Source organism: Macaca fascicularis, chromosome 5, assembly GCF_037993035.2.
Source record: "Macaca fascicularis isolate 582-1 chromosome 5, T2T-MFA8v1.1".
Classification (NCBI taxonomy): Eukaryota; Metazoa; Chordata; class Mammalia; order Primates; family Cercopithecidae; genus Macaca; species Macaca fascicularis.
In genome coordinates this window covers 48,498,548-48,522,785 of record NC_088379.1, presented here as the reverse complement: position 1 = coordinate 48,522,785, position 24,238 = coordinate 48,498,548, and the positions used below count along the sequence as shown (strand labels likewise).

At 40.1% G+C, this 24,238-nt stretch overlaps 1 non-coding gene and 1 pseudogene across 1 annotated transcript; one reads left to right on the top strand and one right to left on the bottom strand.

Annotated features, from left to right (window-relative positions):
- Positions 1 to 20,302: 20,302 nt before the first annotated feature.
- LOC123573783 (small nucleolar RNA SNORA70) lies at positions 20,303 to 20,444 on the bottom strand (annotated as a pseudogene).
- Positions 20,445 to 23,747: 3,303 nt separating this feature from the next.
- On the top strand, positions 23,748 to 23,850 carry LOC123573752 (U6 spliceosomal RNA). The gene has a single exon (XR_006698488.2). It is a non-coding gene; the product is annotated as a U6 spliceosomal RNA (small nuclear RNA).
- Positions 23,851 to 24,238: the final 388 nt, after the last annotated feature.

Below are 24,238 nucleotides of genomic sequence, written 5' to 3'. Positions count from 1 at the left end.
TAGGCATTGGGAAGGTTAACAGATGGTTCCAGCCTTTGAGGGGTTTGCTATCTAGGAGTGTAGTCCAATAAACAGCTATGAAGAAATATGTGAGAATGTTTGAGATCCCTTGTTAGAATATAATCCAGCAAAGCAGGTCTTTGGTTTTATTCATGTTTATATTCCACAGAGTATTGTATAGATCCATGACTGGATAAATGCATATTTCAAGATTATTTAAGAAATTCTGGCTTTTGGCTGCACTCAGTGGCTCACACCTGCAATTCCTGCACTTTGGGAGGCCACGGTGGGTGGATCACTTGAGGTCAGGCATTTGAGACCAGCCTGGCCAACATGGTAAAACCCCATCTCTACTAAAATTACAAAAAATAGCCAGGTGTGGTGGCGCATGTCTATAGTCCCAGCTACTCAGGAGGCTGCGGCAGGAGGATCACCTGAACCCAGGTGGTAGAGCCAAGATTGAGCAACTACACTCCAGCTTAGGCAACAGAGTGAGACTTTGTCTCAAAAAAGAAGAAGGAAGGAAGGAAGGAAGGGTAAGGAGGAAGGAGAAAAGAACGAAAAGAAAGAAAGAAAAGAAAGAAAATAAAAGGGAAAAGAAAAGAAAAGAAAATTCTGGCTTTTTGCACTAAAAGTGCTTACCTGCCCTTCACATAACATTATCCAGAGAGGAAACTCTTCACTGTCATGCGCAGAAAAGGAAATCCCTATGATTAGTCAGCAGATACAGAAGAGAAACCTTTCTGCTAAAAAAAAAAAAAAGAGATTTTGTGTGTGTGTGTGTGTGTGTGTGTGTGTGTGTGTGTGTGTTTTAATTAGCCTGGAAGAAATGAGGCCTGGAGCAAAAACGGGGAATGAGGTAAAGGACATGATAGTTAAGATGTACTAATGTCAGAGGTATCCTAACCAGAATGACTTCATCTGGATAAAGGCCAAATAAAGCCAAATCTACTGGGTGACATTCCCAGGAAGTCAGGCACTCTTGGTCACAAGATGGTTGTGGTTGAGGGAATGAGTTAACAATGCTCGCTAAGTAAGACCCAGAACTTAAGGAAATGTCCTGACCTTTTAAGAATAAATAGCATTCTTAGTTTAAGAATAACTTTTGCTTTAAAAATAATAGTACACCCATAAATTCTTGCTGAAATCAATAGTGACACAACAGATGAAAATCCTAATAGCCTGTCACAAGCTGATCACAAGCCTTTATAATAAAGCACATTATTCTTAACCTTAATATCCTATGTAAGCAAACATTATGTTTCAGGTAGGGGTGTTCCTCTCCTTGCTTTATGAGCATGCCTTACTCTGTAATAAAAGCAGTCTCTACTAAAACTCTTAACTTCACTACGTTCTGTGACTCACCCTGAACTCTTTCCTACGCAAGGTCTAAGAACCCACTCTTGAGGTCTGGGATGAGACCCCTTTTTCAGTAACACTGAGACCTGGAGAACAATGAAGAAAAGGAAGATAGTTATTTTCCATAAGAACGAAAGAAGAGAGAGAGAGCAGAGAAAGGGAGGGGAGGGGAGGAGAGAGGAGAGGACAGAAGGGTAGCTAAGAAACCAGAATTTACCCCATAAAGCAAGGCTGAGAAAAGGTACTTTTCTGGGAGGAATGCATGGTTGCTGTGCCTGTTGGGAGCTATCTAGAAGTTGTATTTTTTCAAATGAAGAAGATAAGTGGTTTTTGAAAAAATGCTTTCCTAATATATGCTACAAGATGAACAAACCTCAAAAAAAATCACACTAAGTGAAAGAAGCCAGTCACAAAAGGCCACATGTTGCATGATTCTACTGAAGTTAAATGTATGTAGAATAGGCCAGAATAGGAACATCCATAGAGACAATACTGCTAATGGGTATATAGTTTCTTCGAGGGGGTGATGAAAATATCCTAGAATTAGCGTTGATGGGCGCACTACTTTGTGAATATAATAAAAAAAAAAAAGAAACACTGAAATGTAAAGTTTAAGGTGAATTTTATGGCATGTAAATTATATTTCAATGGGGCTGTGCTTTTTTTTACAGTAAAAATGAATAATGTTTAACATCTCTAAAAGAAAATTTCCAAATATTTACAGAATGCAAAATATGAATATCCTTGTTATATAAACATCTCTTACAAATCAATAAGAAAACATAAATAAAAATACACAAATAACATAATCCTGAATTCTACATAAGAGAAACATATTTGTATTAAGTATGAAAATATGATAAAATTCAAATGAACTGCTAAATAATTTGGAATTATAATTATGTACTATTTTTCACCTACCAAATTGGCAAAGGCTTAAAGAATATTGGTGATAAGTGGATGAAACAAACACTCTCTTATACAGGGGAGGTAGGGGTGCGCCTCCCCTTGCTTTATGAGGATGCCTTACACTGTAATAAAAGCAGTCTTTTCATAAAAATTGGCACAATTTTTATGAAAAGATATTTGAGAAGAATTAAAATTATTAACTACATTCCAATGAAGTTTCACTTACAATTGATTTTAAAAATGCAGCACTAGGATAAAAGGCCATATGCACCATTATAAATGAGAGTCTTAAAATATGTAAGGATATTAAGGAATGTTTCCTTGCATGTACAAAGAGCAAGTTATGAATAGTTTGTACTGAATGATCTGCATTTTATTTTAAATAAAGAAATATATATTAAAAATTAGATACACAATAAAGTGTCAATCTAAACAAATATCAGGGTAGTAAGATTATAAGTAATTTTCTCTGATTACTTAAAGTATAATTTTAAAAAAGATATGTAACATCATTTTTGAAATGAAAAAATAAGTAGGGGCTGTGCTTTTTAAAAAACTATTTCCTTTTTTTTGTTTTTTGTTTGTTTGTTTGTTTGTGTTTGTTTGTTTGTTTTTTGAGAGAGTGTCTTGCTCTGTCACCCAGGCTGGAGTATAGTGGTGCGATCATGGCCCACTACAGCCTCGACCTCCCCAGGCTCAAATGATCCTTCCACCTCAGCCTCTCTAGTAGATGGAACTACAAATGCATGATACCATGCCAGGTCATTACTTTTGCATTTCTTTTTTTTTTATAGTAGAGATGGGATTTTACCATGTTCCCCAGGCTGGTCTTGAACTCCTAGGCTCAAGTGATCTTCCTTCCTTGGTTTCCCAAAGTACAGAGATTACAGGCATGCACCATTGCTCCTGGCTGATTTTTTTCCTTTTTGCTTGAGAAACTATGCTTAAAGTCTACAGAGATTTCTTCACTAGTTTTTACTTGTTTTTAATTGAACTGTTAGGTAATCTTTAGTGATCATTGGGTGGTCTTTAAAAAAAAAACAACAATTGGTGTAAGTATGACTTCTTTTCTCAAGGAGTTTACAATCTGCTTTGATAATGGATAATTCATTCACATGCCAAATGGTAAATAATACAAGAGTTAAACAGTACAGGAGATGACAAAAGGCACCACACAAATACCTCTATTAATAAAGAGGGTATTTCTAACAACGTTACTAGCTGTCCAAAATACTGGGTACAACCTAAAATTCAATATTAGGAATGATTAAATTATGGTACATCCCTCCAAATGGAAAAAATATTTGAGAGAATTTGGAATACATGTAATATGGGAAAACACTGAAGATATTATTATACCATAATGGTCAAAGAAGGTACAAAACTATTTACAAAGCACAATCTCCACTTTATCAAATATATGCATGTACAAGTAGAGAAAAAACTAGAAAGAAATGCTCAAAATATGAACAGAAATAGAATTACAGGCTTTAACAAACTTTTTGATTTGAGCCTGTGGTACTTTAATTTACATTTTTAAAAATTTATATTTTAAACAGAAAATACAAGCATACCATAAAGAATATAAAAGGTATAAATCAAAATGCAGTTTTAAAAAAAGTCCTTTCCCATGACTGTCCCTGCCCCAGAGGCAACCACAGTTATAGGCTTCTTGTGTGTGCTTGGAGAAGTAGTCTATGTACATAGAAGCCCGTATGACCTCCAACCATATTTGGGTTATGGTTTCCTGGGTGAGCAGTTACCCCGGGAAAGAAGAGACTAAAGACTATTTTTCCTAGCTTCCTGTCTTCCCCACAAATTCACTCTAAGAGGATCATAATCAGACAGTAGAATAGAGTTTGGAGACCAGGAAACATAAGGTCTTCAAATGGAAACATTTCAAGTACGAAAGGAAATATCCTCTCCATTTACATAGAGCCTATGCTGAGTAAATGACTTTGTAACTTTACTTCATCCTTTTCATTTACATAGGGTATACACACACCAAGTAACCTCTAGAGGGTGTTTAAACCCCAAAAAATTCTGTCACAAGGTTCTTGAGCCCCTATGTTCGGGCCCTCCCCCACCCTGTGGAGTATGCTTTTATTTTCAATAAATCTCTGCTTCTGTTGTTTCGTTCTTTCCTTGTTTTGTTTGTGCATTTTGTCCAGTTCTTTGTTCGAGATGCCAAGAACCTGGACACCCTCAACCGGTAACAGTAGCATTTGTCTTCCCACAATAAAAAGGCCTGTCCTGGTATTTTGGGACTTCTCTTGTCCTACAAATTTTCTCCATGTTGCTCCCTAATCCTCTGACCAAAGTTTTCATGCACCAGTGAAGATAAAAGGCTAGACATTAAGTTTGGGGTAAGCTGAGCCCTGCAAACTTATTTGAGCTGCCTGCACAGAGGTGAATCAAATGGCTGTTAACCAATAACCAGTCCCCTACTGTCTTGCCCCTCTGACCCAGTGCTTCCCAAGCTTTAGTCATTTACATGCCCACTTCAGGGTTTTTGCTTATCCACCTATTCTCTTAATTTTTTTCTCTAAATTAGCTAACTTTTTCTTCTTAAATAAATATTTTAAAGGAAAATTTTATATTACAAAGTAGTTTTTTCGCATTTGTTTTTTAAATATATAACTTTTAAAATTATTTTAAAAACCCTTGAGTCCTTGGATTGAACTCAACTCAAGGGACCCTCCTGTCTCAGCCTGCTGTGTAGCTGGGACTACTGGCACACACCACTGTGCCTGGCTTTACAGTAGTTTTCAAATGCACATAGGAATATAATTATCAACATTTTAAAATGTGTCTGTATACCTAGTGGTCATATTTGAAATATTTAACAACCCAGAATGATGGAGGCAACATGAACAAGCAGTAGGGCTCTGTTGGCTCTTCCTGCCTGGGTGTCAGCCTACACTGCCTATGTAAAATCACCCTCTATGCCACCAGTGTTGCATTTAGCATATTTTAGAAACCCTGCTAGAATCCATGCAACTTTCTTTTGCTAAATTAATCTTCCTAAAATACAAATCTGATGTTGCTTTCCTGATCAAACATTGTCAATGCCAACTTCTCCACATTGCTTAGAGATGAAAGTTCAAACCCCTTAAGTTGGCATTTAACGCTTCTGAATTTGACTACAGCCTACCTTTCCTTTATTCATGTAGTGGTTATTTATTTATAGAACATCTATTATGTGTCTTTCCAGCTTTATCTCCTACTGTTACCTTTAACATATCTTAAACCCTAGCCATGCTTAAGTCCCAGAACATACCCTACTCCTCATCTCTGTTCTTTTGCTCATACTATTCTATTCTTCCCTGCTATAGCACCCTTCCACATCCAGCCATCTGCGTCTGTCAAAATCCTACATAAACTTCAGGACTCAGTTCATGACTTCTCCTCCATGAAACCATCCCACACACTTCTGGACCAGAAATAAGTCTCTCCCTCCTCTTTCCTCCTATAGCCTTTGTCCATCTACAAAGTATTAAAGCATTATCAGCCTTTGTCCATCTACAAAGTATTAAAGCATTATCAGAGTTACATTCATGCCTGACTTCACTTCCTTGCAAAAACGAGTATGTTCCCAAAAGTGATTTCTTCCCCTGTCCAGCATCTAGCCTACTCCCTTGCCTTATTTAATCATGTTTCTTGAACTAATATGAACTGTCTCCTAGCAACAGCCCTGCCTATCCTACAGTATCTCACATTACAGAAATGGAAATTAGCCCTGGGAACATACATTTATTGCGTTGTCACTTGTGCAAAGATACCTGCACTGGGAAGTTTTCCAAAACTTTGCAATTGCTTTGCAGGCCACCGTGTTCTATTGTTCCATTGGGTTGCATATTGGTGACTAGATAGATTATTTCAAAAGACAAGGGAAGGAAAGTGTTGGAAATAGAAAGATTTGTAAGTTTTATCTGCGTCAACAAGTTGCAACTAGCATTCCATGTAAAAGATGCCAAGAGAGGGAGTCCCTTGTGAGTCAACCATGGTGCCCATAAAAACAAGGGGAAAACATTTCCAGATGCTTAGGCCCTAGGAAACTACACCGTCATTCTCCCTTAATTTCTTATATAACTGGAAAGATCATAAAGTATATTGCATGTCCATTTCTTGGGCTTTTACCCTAGATAGTTTTACTCTTTACCCTTTGTATTTTACCCTTTGTATTTTCTTTCCCAGTTAAACTTTTACCAGCTAAACACTATGAAACTCGCCTTTAATTAGGTCCTTAATTAGCCCTCAATAAATGGATATGGCATTTATTCAGAACTTCTTAGATATGCACCTGCCTTATAGGGAAAAAATCCAGAAACTCATAGGAAGAACAACATAAGCAAAACTACCATGCCTTCTTAAAGTGTCAAACTCTTTGAAGAGATCTCCAGGTGGGAAACAGCTCTGAGTTTCATTTTCCTTTAAGATTCTTCCACTTTGATTCCTACGACACCAACTCCAGCAGCTGCCAAGGCCTGCTTGTTCTTTCTTTAAGGACCTGGTTTATGCATATCCAAGAGACATTTCCTTACCCTTTAACACACTTAAGACAGGAAAGAACTTTCAAAAAGACTTTGCAAAATGCCAAGGGGCACACAGAGGAAGTAAATATAGACAACATAAGAAAAGTTTGGGTAAGTAGTTCTCAACCAGTGCTCCTTTAGGGGGCATTTGGCAATGTCTGGAGACATTTTTGACAGTCACAACTAGGTAGGTACTACTGGTCTCCAGTGAGTAGAGCATCCCGTGTCTCCCTGCTATAGTACCTACAGCAGAGCTGCTGCTAGCCCTCCAACAATGCTCAGAATAGACCCCTGCAACAAAGAATTATGTCAATAGTGATGAGGTTGAGAATCCCTGGTCAGTTTATATGATTCCTAACTCTAGGGAGCCACTTTCTGAGTCCCAGTCCTACCTTATTCTAATTGCCATCTGAGACAACTATGTCCTGGCTCCAAAAGCCTGGGATCTCTTTTTTCTCGGCTCTTAACCTGTCCCCACATGAAGGGTATCATCCTTCTCATAACCCCTCCCTTCATCATCCTCATCTCTCTCTGCTGAAGAACAGAAAAGGAACATCCTCCTGATGTTACTAACCTACACATTTTCCATGCAATTCTGGTGTACGGGCCCCTTGCCTAGTTGATGATGCCATGCATAATCTCACCCTTCAGGTATGACCTCACTCCTTACACCCATGACTATGGCTTTACCCTCCTATCCAAGAGCATAAACACACATTATGCAAAACAATCACAACACCCACTTAACACCAATGCTCCGTATACGGCCCCAGGTAAATCATTCAGATACAAGCTGCCTCTAACATCAACAGTTCTTGCAGCTGAGGAGCAGTGGCCCAGATATTGTCATGGAGAGGAAGAGTCATTCAACAAATCCTGGTGCTGAGCCCTGTGCTTGGTGGTGGAGATAGCACCATGGAACAAGATAGATGCAGACTATACTATATAGATGAATCGATAAACTGGCAGTTATAATGAACTATATGCCAGGCCGGATGCTGTCTGCTTTATGTATGTAATCTCTGTGATGATAATTATCCTGCAAGTTAGGTACTTTAAAGTTGAGAAAATAGGGTTTGGCGGTTAGAAACCTTTCCCCAGTCACACTTTTCTTGAGTTATGGAAGCAAGGTTCAACTTCATATCTATTTTATCCCTCCTGGGATATATCAAGAGGTGTTTTTAGAGCCCAAGCCCCATATTCTCTTCTGCCCCCTTCTGGTTAGCACAAATTTCATATCCTGCAGGAAGAAAAGTGAGAATGGGAGAAAGACACTGACTCGTGTTTCTCCCTGCTCCGCCAGCAAATGCATTGGCTCATTTGCCTGGTGGAAGAATTGATTATTTGTGCTGCAGATTGTATCACAAAGGAGGGATTGGAGATATTTTCCAGCATGGACCTCCATCTGCTATCCACTTTGTTAGAGTCAAATGAAATATAGAGACAAATCTCTAAATCTAAAATATTTCATTGGGAAGCAACAATTGCAATTCAGGGCAGACACACAGACCAGGGGGCCTTCAGTATGTCCAAAGAACAAAGAGAAGGTTGGAAGTTTTATCAGAAAGACAACTGTTACATATTGTTTTGAAAAAAACTCTCACTGACACTGAAGAAGCTTCTGGGAGCTGGCCAGCTCTGACTGGTGAGTGACAGAAGTAGTCTTAGTGTCCTTTGTTTAGGCAGTTACTAGGTAAAACCGATCACAGGGTTACAGCAGGCCATTTCATCAGCTGGGCTTGTGGAAAATTTAATTATTGGAGCAGATACTATATGATCCAAGTACTTTTCACCCAGCCCTCAACTCTGATTTAGTTGGTGATATGGTTTGGTTCTGCATCCCCACCCAAATCTCATCTTGAATTGTAAACCTCACATGTCGAGGGAGAGACCTGGTGGGAGGTGGCTGGATCATGGGGGCAGTTTCCCTCATGCTCTTCTTGTGATAGTGAGAGAGTTCTCACAAGATCTGATGGTTTTAGGGGCTCTTCCCCTTCGCTCACAGTTGCTCTCCTGTCGCCATGTGAAGAAGGTGCCTGGTTCCCCTTCTGCCATCATTGTAAGTTCCCTAAGGCCTCCCCAGCCATGAGGAGCTGTGAGTCAATTAAACCTGTTTCCTTTATAAATTACTTAGTCTCAGATATTTCTTTATAGCAGTGTGAAAATGGACTAATACAGTTGGGTATAACAAGAATGATTCAATTTATATAATCAACCTTCACATCTACTAGCAAGAGTATAATGCTCTGCTGGAAGATCAGAAGATGAGAAATTAAAACGTCTTTACATTATGACCAGACTCAGACAAGAGGAGTCATTAAAATGTCAGACAAGAGGAGAAAATGAAAAAATAGAGACTTGAATCTGCCAGCAAACACATTTATTAAATGGAGCCCAGGAGAGACTTGCAAAACTCCATCCTCACAAATGTCACAAGAATGGTCCAACACGATCATCCGTGGTACAGGGAGCATAGAGCCATCAGGTCTGGGCCCTGTTCTATATCCCAAAGACATCACAGTCAGGAGCAGTTAACCCTGTACTCTGGACCAACCCAAGATGGTACAATTGCTCCCTGTACTTGTGTAACTGCCTTTTCAAGTCTGGAAAAGATTAGAATTGAATAAAGATGAAGAAGCAAATCAAAAACTTAAAAAACTAATAGCATTATGTTCGCTCTAGCAATCAGGTCTGTACTCATTAGGACAACTTAAAGGCTTAATTAAAGGTTTTTGAGAATATAGCAGATTAGAAAATCCAATGGATTAGCTTTGTGACTTTCATTTGAAAAGTGTAATTGACTTTGACTTCTAATTTTAGGTTAAAGAGCATAAGTAATCTTGAACAAATATTTAAACAGCATTTACTATTTAAGAGAACAAAAGGGTAACTATACTTTATAAATATGATTTATTGAATGTACAAGAGTTAATCTAAGTACTTAGAAAGATTTTTGCTTGTTAAGTCATAAATTTTCCTCGTCAGGCATTTGAAGCACTTACAAAAATTAAATTGTATGTATAAGTGTAGTTTCAAATGTTTAAGGAAATTTAATTAATCTTGTAAGTGGGAACAATGTTTAGGGGAACTTAATCTGTTAATGTTGAGTTACTCTAACATTAATCTGAGGCCAATTAAAGGTGATTGTTCTTGTTTCGTTCGCTTTATAAAAAGTCTAACATGATTGCTAAATTTAACATAAAGGCTTTAATACTGTTTTAATATTTGTAATTTTATAAAACATTTTAGTTTTAAGTACAAACAAGAAAATCCTAAAAATAGTTCTTTCCTGACAAAAAGACCCCTCCCTGAGCATTTTTTAAGAATGTAGGTGACAGATAATGTGACTAGGAATGCTTCCCAAACTTTTTCAAGGACTCTGGAAGGATGAGAGATTATTTAAGTTGCCAGCTGCAAATATACATTGGCTTTGACATCTCAAATATTATCTTTAAAAATAAATTTTGTACTTCATTCCATATTAACACTGTACTCTCAACGGACCCAAGATGGTACAATTGCTCATCTTTTTAACATGAAAATATTTTCCCTAAACACCTTTCAAGTACCTTACAAGTACCCTTGCTAGAGAAGCAAAAGCTGAGACCATGAGCCCAGTTCAGCTGGAGAATATGGTTCTTATGACACATACTAACAGGTATTCTCCAGTCCCACCGCCCACCTCTCCATCTCCACCCCAGGGTTACTATTGTGAGAAAGCTGCCTTTCAGATGCCTTGAGATCTTAGATCTTTTGTATAGCAAAGAGGGAGTTTAAAATAAGCCAGCCCTCCCACCTCCCATTTCCTGCCACTGTTAGAGCCCTTCAAATGAGCTTGGGCGTCTCTGGTTTGCACTGGAAACCACCTGTGCTGGTTATTAAAGTATTGTTTCTCATCTCCAAACCTGCCTTTCATAAACTGCTTTGCGATGCTCTGGCTGAACTTGGCAGAAAAAAAAAAAAAAACAAACAAAACTCTGTTCTTTGGCCTGCTTGCTACCCTATTCGGTCCTGCCAATAGGGGGCACTAGAGAGACTGCAAGATTAGCAGGACACTTGTTGCAGACTCCAGCTTTTGTCAACATACCCGGAGCCAGCCTCATTTTACCCTCGCAGTGGTGCCAGCACCACCCGGATACGGCTTCCTCCCCAGGGATCTGCATCCCAGCTCCAAGAGGCTCCTCCTCGAAATTTCTAGATTCTAATAATCCCAGCAACTTCCTTTTGTTCCCACAGCCCTGTGGGGCGGTAGCTACTTCCTGTGGTTATTTCTCTGTTCACACCGGTGTTCCCTTTGCTCCTTTAGCCCTCCAACACCGATACCTCACATTATCTTCTCTCTGTTGTAGTAGCCAATGTGGTTTCTACTTTCCTGACTAGATCCTGACTCATACATTAGATTACACTCCCTGTTGCCCACTCACCTTGTTCCATTGATCCAGGCTCACAAGGAGAAAAGAGGAGTCGCCTCAGGCTCCAGGCCTACATTGAATCCAACCTCATTGGCCAGCCATATTCTGTGGGCACTCAGCAGCAAGCCCCAGTGTGTAGGGTGGTGCTCTGTTTCTTTTAATGCTACCATAGAGAAGTACTTTCTGGGCCTGGCACCATGGCTCATGCCTGTAATCCCAGCACTTTGGGAGGCAGAGGAGGGAGATCCCTTGAGTTCAGGAATTCCAAGCTGCAGTGAGCTATGATCACGTCACAACACTCCAGCCTGGATGAGATAGGGAGACCTTGTCTCTAAAACAGAAAAAAAATATATGTTTTTTTTTAAGAAAAGTACTTTTTGTATATCTTTGGATGTACAATAAAGTAGAATCTTATAAAAGTCCCTGAACTCATATTTTCATAAAGATTCTGTTCTTCCTGTCTTATATTTATACCTCATTTGAATCTCCCAACAAACCCATGAGGGAGGCAGGGTGGCATATCATGTCCATGACCAGGGAGAACCTGAGAGGGAGCTCCCTCTCCTGTCTGCTCTCACCTAGACCAACTAGTGGCAGAACTGAATCTCTTTATTTCTTCTCTCTTCTGCTTCCAAGATGTGCTTAACACAATGATTTTTCTATTAATTTTCTACTGATGCATGACAAATGCCACAAATGTAGTGGCTTAAAACAACACTCATTTATTAGCTTGCAGTTCTGTCCATCACATGTCCAGCATAGAGTGGCTGGGGTCTCTGCTCTGATATCCCACTGATGAAATCAAGGTATCTGCTGGGCTGACACTGAGGAAAATTCATTTCCAAGATGATTCTTGCCATTGGTAGAATCCAGTTCCTTGCAGCTGTAGCCTGAGGTGCCCATTTCATTGCTGTCTGCCAGGCAGGTGCCACTCTCTGTTCCTAATGCTGCTTACGTTCCTTGTCATCCCTTCATCTTCCGGCCAGCAACAGTACATTGAATCTTCCTTGTACTTCTAACCTCTGATCTCTTCTTCTGCCGTCAGTTAAAGAAAACACTCTCCTCTTAAAGAGTTCATGTGCTGGATACAGTGAATCCCACCTGTAATTCCAGCAGTTTGAGAGGCCAAGGCAGGAGGATCGCTTGAGCCCAGGAGTTTGAGACCAACCTGAGCAACACAGCCAGACCCCCATTTCTACAAAAAAAAAAAAAAAGGAAGGAAGGAGGGAGGGAGGGAAAGAGAAAGAAGGAAAGAAGGAAGGAAGGAAGGAAGGAAGGAAGGAAGGAAGGAAGGAAGGAAGGAAGGAAGGAAGGAAGGAAGGAGAAAAGAAAGAAAGAGAAAGAAAGAAAAAAGAAAGAAAGAGAGAAAGAAAGAGAAAGAAAGAAAGAAAAGAAAGAAAGAAAGAAAGAAAGAAAGAAAGAAAGAAAGAAAGAAAGAAAGAAAGAAAGAAAGAAAGAAAGAAAGGAAGGGAGGGAGGGAGAGAAAGAAAGAAAAAGAGAGAAGGAAAGAGAGAGAGAAGGAAGGAAGGAAGGAAGGAAGGAAGGAAGGAAGGGAGAGAAAGAAAGAAAAAGAGAGAGAAAGAAAGAGAGAGAAGGAAGGAAGGAAGGAAGGAAGGAAGGAAGGAAGGAAGGAAGGAAGGAAGGAAGGAAGGAAGGAAGGAAGGAAGGGAGAGAAAGAAAGAAAAAGAGAAAGAAAGAGAGAGAGAAGGAAGGAAGGAAGGAAGGAAGGGAAGGGAAGGAGAGAGGAAAGAGAGAGAGAGAAAGAAAGAAAGAAGGAAAGAAAGAAAGAAAAGAAAGAAAGAAAGAAAGAAAGAAAGAAAGAAAGAAAGAAAGAAAGAAAAAGAAAGAAAGAAAGAAAAGAAAGAAAGAAAGAAAGAGAGAGAGAGAGAGAGGGAGGGAGGGAGGAGAAGGAAGGAAGGACGGAAAGAAGGAAGGAGAGAGAGAGAAAGAAGGAAGGAAGGAAGGATGGAAGGAAGGGGAGAGAGAGGGAGAGAGAGAAGGAAGGAAAGAAGGAAGGAAAGAAGCAAGGAAGGAAGGAAGGAGAAGGAAGGAGTGGGGAGGAAGGGTTCATGTGATTAGGTCAGGCTCCAGGCTTGCTGGGATAATCTCCCTAATTTAAGAGGAATTATGCTTGTTAACATTATCTAATCATGGGGGTAAAATCCACTAAATTCACAGTCCTGGGATTATGCAGGTCTTGTGCAACACAGGTGAGAGATCTTGGTGGCTTCTTAATTCTGCATACCACAGGACTTGTTTCCCATGGTGTTTTCTGCAGACTCCACCATCAGAATAGCTGAAGATAGCGCATTAAAAATGAAGATTCTTTGGTCACAACACAGACCTCTGAATCAATCTCCAGGGAGACTGGATCTAAGAATCTGCACCTAACACAAACTTCTCACATGATTCTGATGCTCAAGAAAATTGAAGAACCTAGAATTTCAGAGTGGCATTTCACAGGCTGGGTTAGAACAGAGCATCATCTCCACTCTGTGTGGTGTGCCACCCAAATGCCATCAGGACCTATGCACTCGCTTCTCCAGCTGGAGAAGGAGAGTATGAGCTCTTCCAGCTCCCAGGTGAGTCCCTCCAAAGGGGTTGCCCTCCTATGAAAGGAGCAGCCTTGTCCTCTCTCTGGAAGCCGCCCATTTCCAATGAACTGTCAATGCGGTGGGTACCAAGACCTACTCTCTCCTTGCTTCAATGTGGGGCATATCTGAAGGGCCATCCCAGCTTTTGCTTTTCCATTGAGATCACCTGAGGCCTCTCCTGTTCGTGCAGTTCAACTTTGTCTCCCCCACCGTGCACCCCTTGCTCCTGTACAGCCATCCCAAGGGCTCTCCTTAAGAAACCTCACACCCAAATCTCCATCTCAATCTGTTCCCAGGGAGCCTGACCTAAGACATACACATAGAGTTTACTGGAGATCTGTCTTTGTCACTCTGTCTCAAATGATATACCCAATCTGTCATCATCTCCATGGCTACCTCATCCAAGCCGCCATTTCTCTTTCTTCTCCTCTCCCACATTATATGCCATTCTCTACACACCAACCCCAGGGAACCCTAATAGCCCTTGATGATTTCTTTGTTTGCTGCCTACTTCCTGCATTAGATGTAAGCTTGAGGAAGGCAGAGACTGTTTTTTGTGGTTGTTATTGTTCACCTCTGTCTCTCTGGCATAGAATAAAGGCTAATAAATGCTTGTTGGATAAATTACTGGATTAAAGCACCAAACTCTCGATGATATGAAAAGATACCATCAGTCAGGTATAAGCAAATTCAATTTTTTTTTTTCAGTCCACCAGTACAACGGGAAGGTAATCTCCCATTGTAGCCAATTAAAATTAGAAAATGGACCTTGTAAGAAGACATTCATACAGCCAACAGACACATGAAAAAATGCTCATCATCACTGGCCATCAGAGAAATGCAAATCAAAACCACAATGAGATACCATCTCACACCAGTTAGAATGGCGATCATTAAAAAGTCAGGAAACAACAGGTGCTGGAGAGGATGTGGAGAAATAGGAACACTTTTACACTGTTTGTGGGATTGTAAACTAGTTCAACCATTGTGGAAAACAGTATGGCGATTCCTCAAGGATCTAGAACTAGATGTACCATATGACCCAGCCATCCCATTACTGGGTATATACCCAAAGGATTATAAATCATGCTGCTATAAAGACACATGCACACGTATGTTTATTGCGCCACTATTCACAATAGCAAAGACTTGGAATCAACCCAAATGTCCATCAGTGACAGACTGAATTAAGAAAATGTAGCACATATACACCATGGAATACTATGCAGCCATAAAAAAGGATGAGTTTGTGTCCTTTGTAGGGACATGGATGCAGCTGGAAACCATCATTCTTAGCAAACTATCACAAGAACAGAAAACCAAACACCGCATGTTGTCACTCATAGGTGGGAACTGAACAATGAGATCACTTGGACTCGGGAAGGGGAACATCACACACCGGGGCCTATCATGGGGAGGGGGGAGGGGGGAGGGATTGCATTGGGAGTTATACCTGATGTAAATGACGAGTTGATGGGTGCTGACGAGTTGATGGGTGCAGCATAGCAACATGGCACAAGTATACATATGTAACAAACCTGCACGTTATGCACATGTACCCTAGAACTTAAAGTATAATAATAAAAATAATTTAAAAAAGAAAAAAAATAATAAATAAAATGGACCTTGTACATTTTTCCCCCAAATTAGGTATATGAAGTTCATCTGGAAACTTTCCTTAAACATGAGGATTTTAGGTTACTTTTGGAAAATGTCAGGGAAAGAAGAAACTGGCCTCTGAGTCATTTTGGATCCCACTATCCAACTGTCATATCTTTTCTGTTACAAAATAGTTATATTCCAGCAATATGAGTTATAACATTAATATCTGAAGAGTAAATCTCATTCTCTCAGTGACTACCAAAATTAGTGGTACATTTTCTGAGTGGGGAGGGAAGAATAATTTCTTGATAGATTCAACTGAAAACTCTTTAGAAGACACATGAGCCTCGTTCTGCATAATTCTGTAAGTTCTAATGCAGGTCCAGTGGATTTATTTAAAATGAGGGATCTGTATCACATTACTTGCCAAATGAGCTCGAGAAATGAAAAACACATAAATCATTCTTACCTATTGCTTCTTTTTTGGAAAGGTACTAATCTTAGCTGCAGTGATTAGTGAAGAAAGGAGTATATGTTCTCTGAGCTAGTAATTCCTGAAACAGGATTCAGGAAAGGGCAGTTCTGTGACTCAAGTGCAGTTTTGGAATGACTTTTATGAAGAAAAAAAGCAATGTTTTCCAGGTAGTCAGAATAATTCAGACTCCAAAAGTATTACATGATTTATAAGAAGTGATTTGCCAGCCTTGGCTTCTTCAGAGGAGAAAAATCCTTGAAGGTATGTATGTATATTATGTATACATTTTTAAGTGCCAAAAAGTGCAAGACATCATAGTTAATTTAAAAGCAAAAATTCAAGATCATAAAAAGAGAGGGAAAGACTTATTCGTTGACCAGAGCAGACTTATGTGACATGCAGAGAATGAACTCTTGCCATATACATTTAGAGACCAATCATTTCAAGCCCATTAATAGTGCAATTGAGTACCCATGGGCACAGAGAGCCTTCCTAAGGTATTACAGCAAGTCACAAAGTCATAAACAAAACCCAAAAAATACACATCTTTGTGTCTGTGTCTCATGGACCTAGTTATTCCTGCCTAGATGCCAACATCAGATTGAGAACCATAAAAATTTATTCGAACCAATAGCCAAGGAAGAAACTGAAAATATTTTCAAGAATTGCCTCTATATATGGGTTTTGGCATCGAGCAGTCATACTGCCTATAGTCTCACACTTGCAAAGAACAATTAATTCCAATGCAATATAAAATGTTCCAGGATTTAAAAAAGAATTACCCAATTTATTTTATAAAGCTAAAATAAACAACAGCAAACCCCAACATGACCAGCACAGAAAAGGAAAATATGAAAACAACATTTATTTTGGAGAGACTTCTAGCATTACATAGCCAAATTAAGTACGCAGGTGCCCTCTGACTCAGAAATTCCACTGTTGAGCACATATCCTGGAAACATTCCCAGGCAGGCTCAAGAGGGAAATGTACATGATGGATCATTGCAGCATGATGGTGGCAAGGAGATGGCATCACTGGGAGAGTAAATGGGTAAAATGTGGTGCAGGCACACCACAGAGTATTTTGCTGAGGGTAGAAGCAATTAGTTGGACATAATTAGAGCAGTAGAAATTGATTTTAAAATATGGTACATAGTGAAAAACACAAGAAACAGAACAATATAAAATATAATATAACTTAACAAACAATATGGCAAATCAGTAATATAAGCTTTTCAAAGACACATTCAAATAGAAATAAACATACTCATTAAAAGTATTGCTGATTGGAGACAATGGGACTAGGATATAAAATAAAGGAAATAAATAAATGCATGGCTGCATTCCAATTTCCATAGTCCCGAGTCCCTTTTGCCTTCATGGGTCCTTTCCTCCATTAGAAAAGTATTTAAAAATCATATTTTACAACTGTGTTGGTATAAAGATAAATATATTAATATTATGTATTAAAACATTTTATCTGGGCCAGGGATGGTGACTCACACCTGTAATCACAACACTTTGGGAGGCCAAGGCAGGAGGATTGCTTGAGGCTGGAAGTTCAAGACCAGCCTAGGCAACATAGTGAGACCCTGTCTCTATTTAAAAAAAAAAAAAATTTCTTTGCCCTAAAAGTACATTTTTACTTCTGACTTACAAGAAATTAAAACACTTTCCTGGGCCCCTAAATGTATCATGAGCCCTAAGATACTGTGCTTTCTGTGCCTGATGTGACTCTGAATAAATGAATGAATGAATGACAATGGGTCCTTGTAGGAACCACTGATAATCGTGTGTCAGGAACTAAGAAGTATGATTCATTCAGTGCTCTGCATTTTAGGTCCAAAAACCTTTACAGAAACAGCAGTTCCTTAAGTGCATTGAAGAACTCTGACTTATGAAAGAAGGATATTACTAAGACTTATGAAAAAAAAAGGATGGTTTCCCAAAAATGTATTCCATGTGGAAAATGCTGAGTTAAACAAAGCTAAGCAGGTTTTTATATCTCACGATCTGTCAGAATCTTTACTATATAGTGTAATATAAGTTATGAATCCCCAAGGAGGTGGGCAGGGAAGTTAACAGGCAGGGTTTCCCAAAGCCATTTGACAGTGACATTCTTCTGCTTTGATGGTAGAGGCACTGAGTGCTGAGAACTCCCTGAGAAGCTTGACCTAGGTCAGTCCCTGCCCCAGGCTCAGGCAGGTGAATTCACTCACAGCTGTCTGAGCCTGGACCCCCATCTGCCCTGCCTGCCCAAGCAGAGCTGTGCTTCCACTCAAGCTAGCAGACTGTGGCTCTTTCAACCTCTAGGTTGCAGGACAGTCTCTGGGAAGCACCGTGGCCCATGTCAGGACGAAGCCAGAGATTGTGGGTATGGTTTAATTTACAACCTCTGAATACTTAGACATAAAGTATGCAGGCTTTCATTTGTACAATCCACTTCCTTGTCTTTTTCAGTTTTAGAGGCTGCCTGCATTCCTTGGCTTGTGGCCCCTTCCTCACATCACTCCAACCTCTTGCTTCTGGAGCCACATCTTCTGCTACTGCCTTTGACTTTATTCCCTCCTTCTTGTAAGGACCCTCGTGATTACATTGGGTCCACCTGGAAAATCCAGATAGTCTCCCTATTTCAATATCCTTAATGTAATCACACCAGCAAAGATCTTTTTACCACGTAAGGAAACATATTCACTGGTTCCCAGGATTACAAGGTGGATATCTTTGGGGGTCATTGTTCTAACAATCCTTGAGAGATTTCATTGAGCAGAGCTCCACCTGCTAAGCTGCATTAGACATGCAGTGAGAAAAAAAAATTAGGGGTGCATTGACTCACTGAGATTTAGGAGGTTGTCTATTACTACAGCAGAATTTAGCACACATTTATACCTCATTTCATTTTTGCCTCCTGTTTATATTTTGCAATAACTCTATGCATTAAGTATGACTTTTTAAAATAAAGTACACTTTTAAAATAATATACTAGGAATAATCAATCTATGAGCAAACCAAAGGGTGTTTTTGTTCTTGAAAAAAGTAACTTTAGAACTGTAGACTTAAAAATAAATATTGCCCACATTTAATATCCTAACAAAATTCTTCCCTGACTCTGAAAAATTCCCTTTGGTCCAAAAGAACTAACAGGTGGCCGGGCACAGTTGCTCATGCCCATAGTCCCAGCACTTCAGGAGGCCGAGGCGGGCAGATCACGAGGTCAGGAGGTGGAGACCATCCTGGCCAACATAGTGAAACCCCATCTCTACTAAAAATAAAAAAAAAAATTAGCTGGGCGTGGTAGTGCCTGCCTGTAATCCCAGCTACTCCGGAGGCTGAGGCAAGAGAATCGCTTGAACCCAGGAGGCGGAGGTTGCAGTGAGCTGAGATCGCACCACTGTACTCCAGCCTGGCGATATAGCGAGACCTCGTCTCAAAAAAACAAAACAAAACAAAACAAAACAAAAAAAAAAAACACAACTAATAGGTTAGCAATGTTGATTTACTTAGATGCTGAACCAGGTGAAAGTAACAAAGAAAACAAACTTGATTGGAAGATTGTTAAATCTAGTCCTGTTTTTCCTAGAAGTTGAGGGGTGAGGATGGAGGGAGTTTTTCCTGATAATGGAAATGCAAATACATTTATCTGACTTTCTAAAGCACAACCCTTTCCCTAGTTCATGTAATCGTGTGTTATAGGTCATAAAACATAGAGTGAGAAATGTTTTACAGTCATGAATTACAGAATCCAAGCTGCGCCACCACCCACATGTCTTCTTCATAAGTTGGATGGACTTCTGGACATGTCAGTCTCAGTACAAATCAGTGGTCACCAGCTTTTTGATTGTGCCCCTCTAATCAGCAAAACATGTTCAGCCCATACTTCCACTATGTATACTTACCAATGTATTACAAGCATTACAATACATGCACAAAAAAGACACTAAAAGATGATATAAAAGTGAGATAAATAATATTATTATTTATTCATTTTGGGGGGGTAGGAAGCAGGTTTTATTGGTGGGTGTGAATAAGGAGGGGCAAACCAGTGGGAGCCCCCATAAGTACACGGCCTGCCACTTGTCCAGGGGGCCATGACTGGGGAGTGTTTGACCCGATAGCTGTCTAGGATGAGCTGCTTCACAGTTACCATGTCTTCAAATTCATCCACATTAATCTTGATAAAACCTTGCTTCTTTGAAATATGGATCTTCTAGCAGCTAGGGAACTTGAACTTGGTCCTGTGTGGGGTCTTAATCACATACTCCTTGTTCTGCAGCTTGGTGCAGATGAACATGAATGACTTGGCCAATGTGGACCTTTCCTCCCATGCCCTGGGGCTTTCAAAGGCACCCTGCATACCTGTCTAGAGCCTAGACTGGAAACATCATCAGGTCAGGGACATGAATATCCATTGGAAAGGGCTGTCTCCAAGGCTCCTTAGGGCAATGCATACAACATACAAGCAACAGGGTGCACACACTACTGAGAAGGCTGCTCTTCACAGCCATGGCACACCGGGCCCTTACAAGGAAAGGAACATGATCGGCTTAACTGACTATAGGAAATAATATTTTTAAATATCTTTCTAATCATGGCAGCATCATGCTACAATCATTAATATTTCAAGGCAAAATATGCCCTTAAGTTGCAGTTCCTCATTAATGATAATGGATGTGAATACAACCTGCAAGCCATCTCCTTGATAATTTTGACTGACTAAATAATTTTGTCAGACTTTTCCTCACATCTCATTTGACCCTTACTGTTTTTGCTTTTCAATGTGGGTATCAAAGAGTTTTTTCTAGGAGTAGCACTGTCTGCTCTATCTTTTTGTTGTTGCTGTTGTAGTTGTTTATTTGTTTGTACTCATGCTATTGTTTTCACCTCAATCCATGGTTTCTTTGCAGGAAATCTTTTTGAGTCATTTGTCTGTTTTTATAAGAGTTAATTTAATTAAAATTAGAGACTGTTGTCTAAAAAACAGTTATGACAATATAGCTGACCATACATAAACTGTAATGCATCACACTGTGCTGAAAGAAAGAGTGAGGAAACCACCATCAACCCATCTTTTCTGGAACTCCCACTCTTCCCTCGGGTGCCTCCGTGTATGGTACAACCACCACACAAAGCCAGGTGACATCTGGATAAAGGGAGGGTGCCATTGTCGATCCATATATTGACTTTCATAATGCTTCTGGGAAGCATGTGCCATACTCTGTAGAACTCTAATATAAGTAGCTGAGGCCAGGCGCAGTGGCTCACGCCTGTAATCCCATCTGTTTGGGAGGCTGAAACAGGTGGATCGCTTGAGTCCAGGAGTTTGAGCCCAGCCTGGGCGACATAGTTTTCATGTCGATGGGGGTTTCATGTAGAAACTCCATCTCTACAAAAAAAAAAAAAAAAAATAGCTGGGCATAGTGGCCACGCCTGTAGTCCCAGCTCCTCAGGAGGCAGAAGCAAGAGGATCACTTCAGCCTGGGAGGTCCAGGCTGCAGTGAGCTGTGATTGTGCCACTGCACTCCAGCCTGGGCAACAGAACAAGAACCTGTTTCCAAAAAAATAAAATAAAGTAAGAAGAAAGAAAAAAATAAGTATCTGAAATGCAAGTTTCTAAAGAGGCTTTTACATGAGCAATCAGTTTAGGTATGTGGCAAAAGACACAGTTTAGGTATGTGGCAAAATCTATTCTAATAATGTTGCCATTACAAAACAAATTACAAAGAAACTGAAGCCAGAAAGCCTAATCCCATAGACGGTTTTTGGAAACTGGGACCAGAAACCAGATAGTCTGAGTCTCGGGCCAACACACTTTCCGTTACACCATGAGATTATGAATGAGTGAACTTAGAAATTTCATGACCGAATTAAGTCCTCCTGGCCTCCCTTCAGCATGCTGTGCCCTGTGATGAGGGGGAAAGATGCAAGCCAAGAACAGGGAGAAGCCAGGAGGCAACAGGTCCAGCCCTGGATGAGGATTTTTAGTTCCCTCCAAGATAATTATAAAGAAAAGATATTTATTTATAAGAAAACATTGAAAGAATACAAGAAACTACTAGAAGTGGTTACCTTTAGGAGTAGGGTGAGGGTGGCAGGAAGGTAGTGGACAAAAATAGGGCTGGGGACCAGACTTCACAGTGCATACCTTATATATAGCTCTAATTTCTTTTTTCTTTTTCTTTTTTTTTTTTTTTTTAGAGGGAATCTTGCTCTGTTGCCCAGGCTGGAGTGCAGTGGTACAATCTCCACTCACTACAACCTCCACTTCCAGGGTTCAAGCAACTCTCCCATTTCAACCTCCTGAGTAGCTGGGATTACAGGTGTACTCCACCATGTCTGGCTAATTTTTATATTTTTAGTAGAGATGGGGTTTCACCATGTTGGCCAGGCTTACCTAGAACTCCTGAACTCAAGTGATCCACCCGCCTCATCCCCTCAAAGTGCAGGGATTTTATGCGTGAGCCCCTGCACCCAGCCTAGGTCTGATTTTTGAGCCAGGCTAGTGTATTACCTATAGAAAGGTATTTATAAAGGTCATGGTTTGCCTCCCATTGTATCTCTAGCTGTATGTCTCACTGAAAAGGATATTCAGATAGAAGAACCTTTAGAAGGTTCTTCTGAAAAGAGTTATGCGTGCCTTCTCTACCAGAAGTTCAAGGATATTATTAATATGGTTTGGATTTGTGTCCCTGCCCAAATCTCATGTTGAATTGTAATCCCCAATGTTGGAGGAGGGACCTAATGGGAGGTGATTGGATCATGGAGGCAGCTTCCCCTATGCTGTTCTTGTGATCGTGAGTTCTCCCAATTTCTGGTTGTTTAAAAGCATGTAGCCCTTTCCCCTTCACTCTCTTTTCCTCCTGCTCCAGCCATGAGGATGTGCTGGCTTCCCCTTAGCCTTCTGCCAGATTGTAATGTTTCTGAGGCCTCTCAAGCCATGCAGGATCATGAGCCAATTAAACTTCTTTTCTTCATAAATTACCCAGTCTCAGGTATTCCTTTATAGCAGTGTGAGAATTGACTAATATATTATATTCAGGGCTACATTGATTATATTGATATATATTGATTATATTCAAGAACAGCCAGCCAGGAAGATGTCTGGTGTGGCGACCTGTAAGAAATGATAAAATGTTCCTGGAAACGTAATAAGATGAAGGCAATTATAGTTCCCTCCTGTACTGGTAGAGTTCAATCAGGGAAGCAAGACCATTACGAGCACTATGGGGTAAGTTATTTACTATGGAGTTAAACTTTCCACAATCTGGGGAAAAGCTGAGGAAGAAAGGTCTGAAAAGCACCAGAAAAAGTCACTAATCAACCCTGGAGCTGGTGAACAAGTCGAGGCTTGCTGGATATGAGGTGCCAACTGACTGCTGGAGGGCAGCCATGAAGGCGCTGGCATACAAGTCTATGGAAGGCTCTTTGTGGCTTCCACCTCTGTGAGTTCACAGCAGAGCATCTTATGGTGGGCCTGGTTCATGGCTGATCAGTAGGGCCAGCAGTCAGGAAGAGCTGGACATTGAGTGGGAAAAATTGAAGACAAGGTGGCACCCACAGGCACTGTTTTGGTTTTGTTGTTGTTATTGTTGTTGTTGTTTTGAGACGGAGTTTCGCTCTTGTCACCAGGCTGGAGTGCAATGGTATGATCTTGGCTCACGGCAACATCTGCCTCCCGTGTTCAAGCAATTCTAGTGCCTCAGCCTCTGAAGTAGCTGGGATTACAGGCGCCTTGCCTCGGCCTCCCAAAGTGCTGGGATTACAGGCGTGAGCCACCTCTTCCGGCCCCCACAAGCACTGTTAACCACACCTACCAATCATGGCCTTCAAAGTGCAATGGCTGCTGCGTCATTCCTGATCTCAAATTTCACACAAGGCACTCACTTCAAAATTGGAATGATATAGAGAACATTAGCATGGCCCCCGCATGCGGTGATGCACAAATTTATGAAGCATTCCATATTTTCAGCTTCCTTTTAATATCATGCGGTTATTTAGGTAATAAGAAATACTAAGTAATTAGCTTTAGATTTTGTAATTTTCTCCCTGAGTTTCCGCTAGATCTTTACATTCTAGTAGTCAATGTATTTTCAGTGAAATGTAAAAATATTCCTGTTCTCTTTGATCAGTATTAATTTCTTGAAATCATATTGTCACTTGAATCCTGTAGCTGTCATTCATCTCTTTTATAAGCAACATTTGATTTTTGATGTGTGTAGACCAGCTCTTCTTCATTTTTTCATCACATTTTCAAGATGTGATTTTACATTTCTGCATCTTAAAAACAGTTTGGTCAAAATTCTAGATACGTGCTACTAATTTATGTACCTACACATGTGACCTTTGTGAACAGAA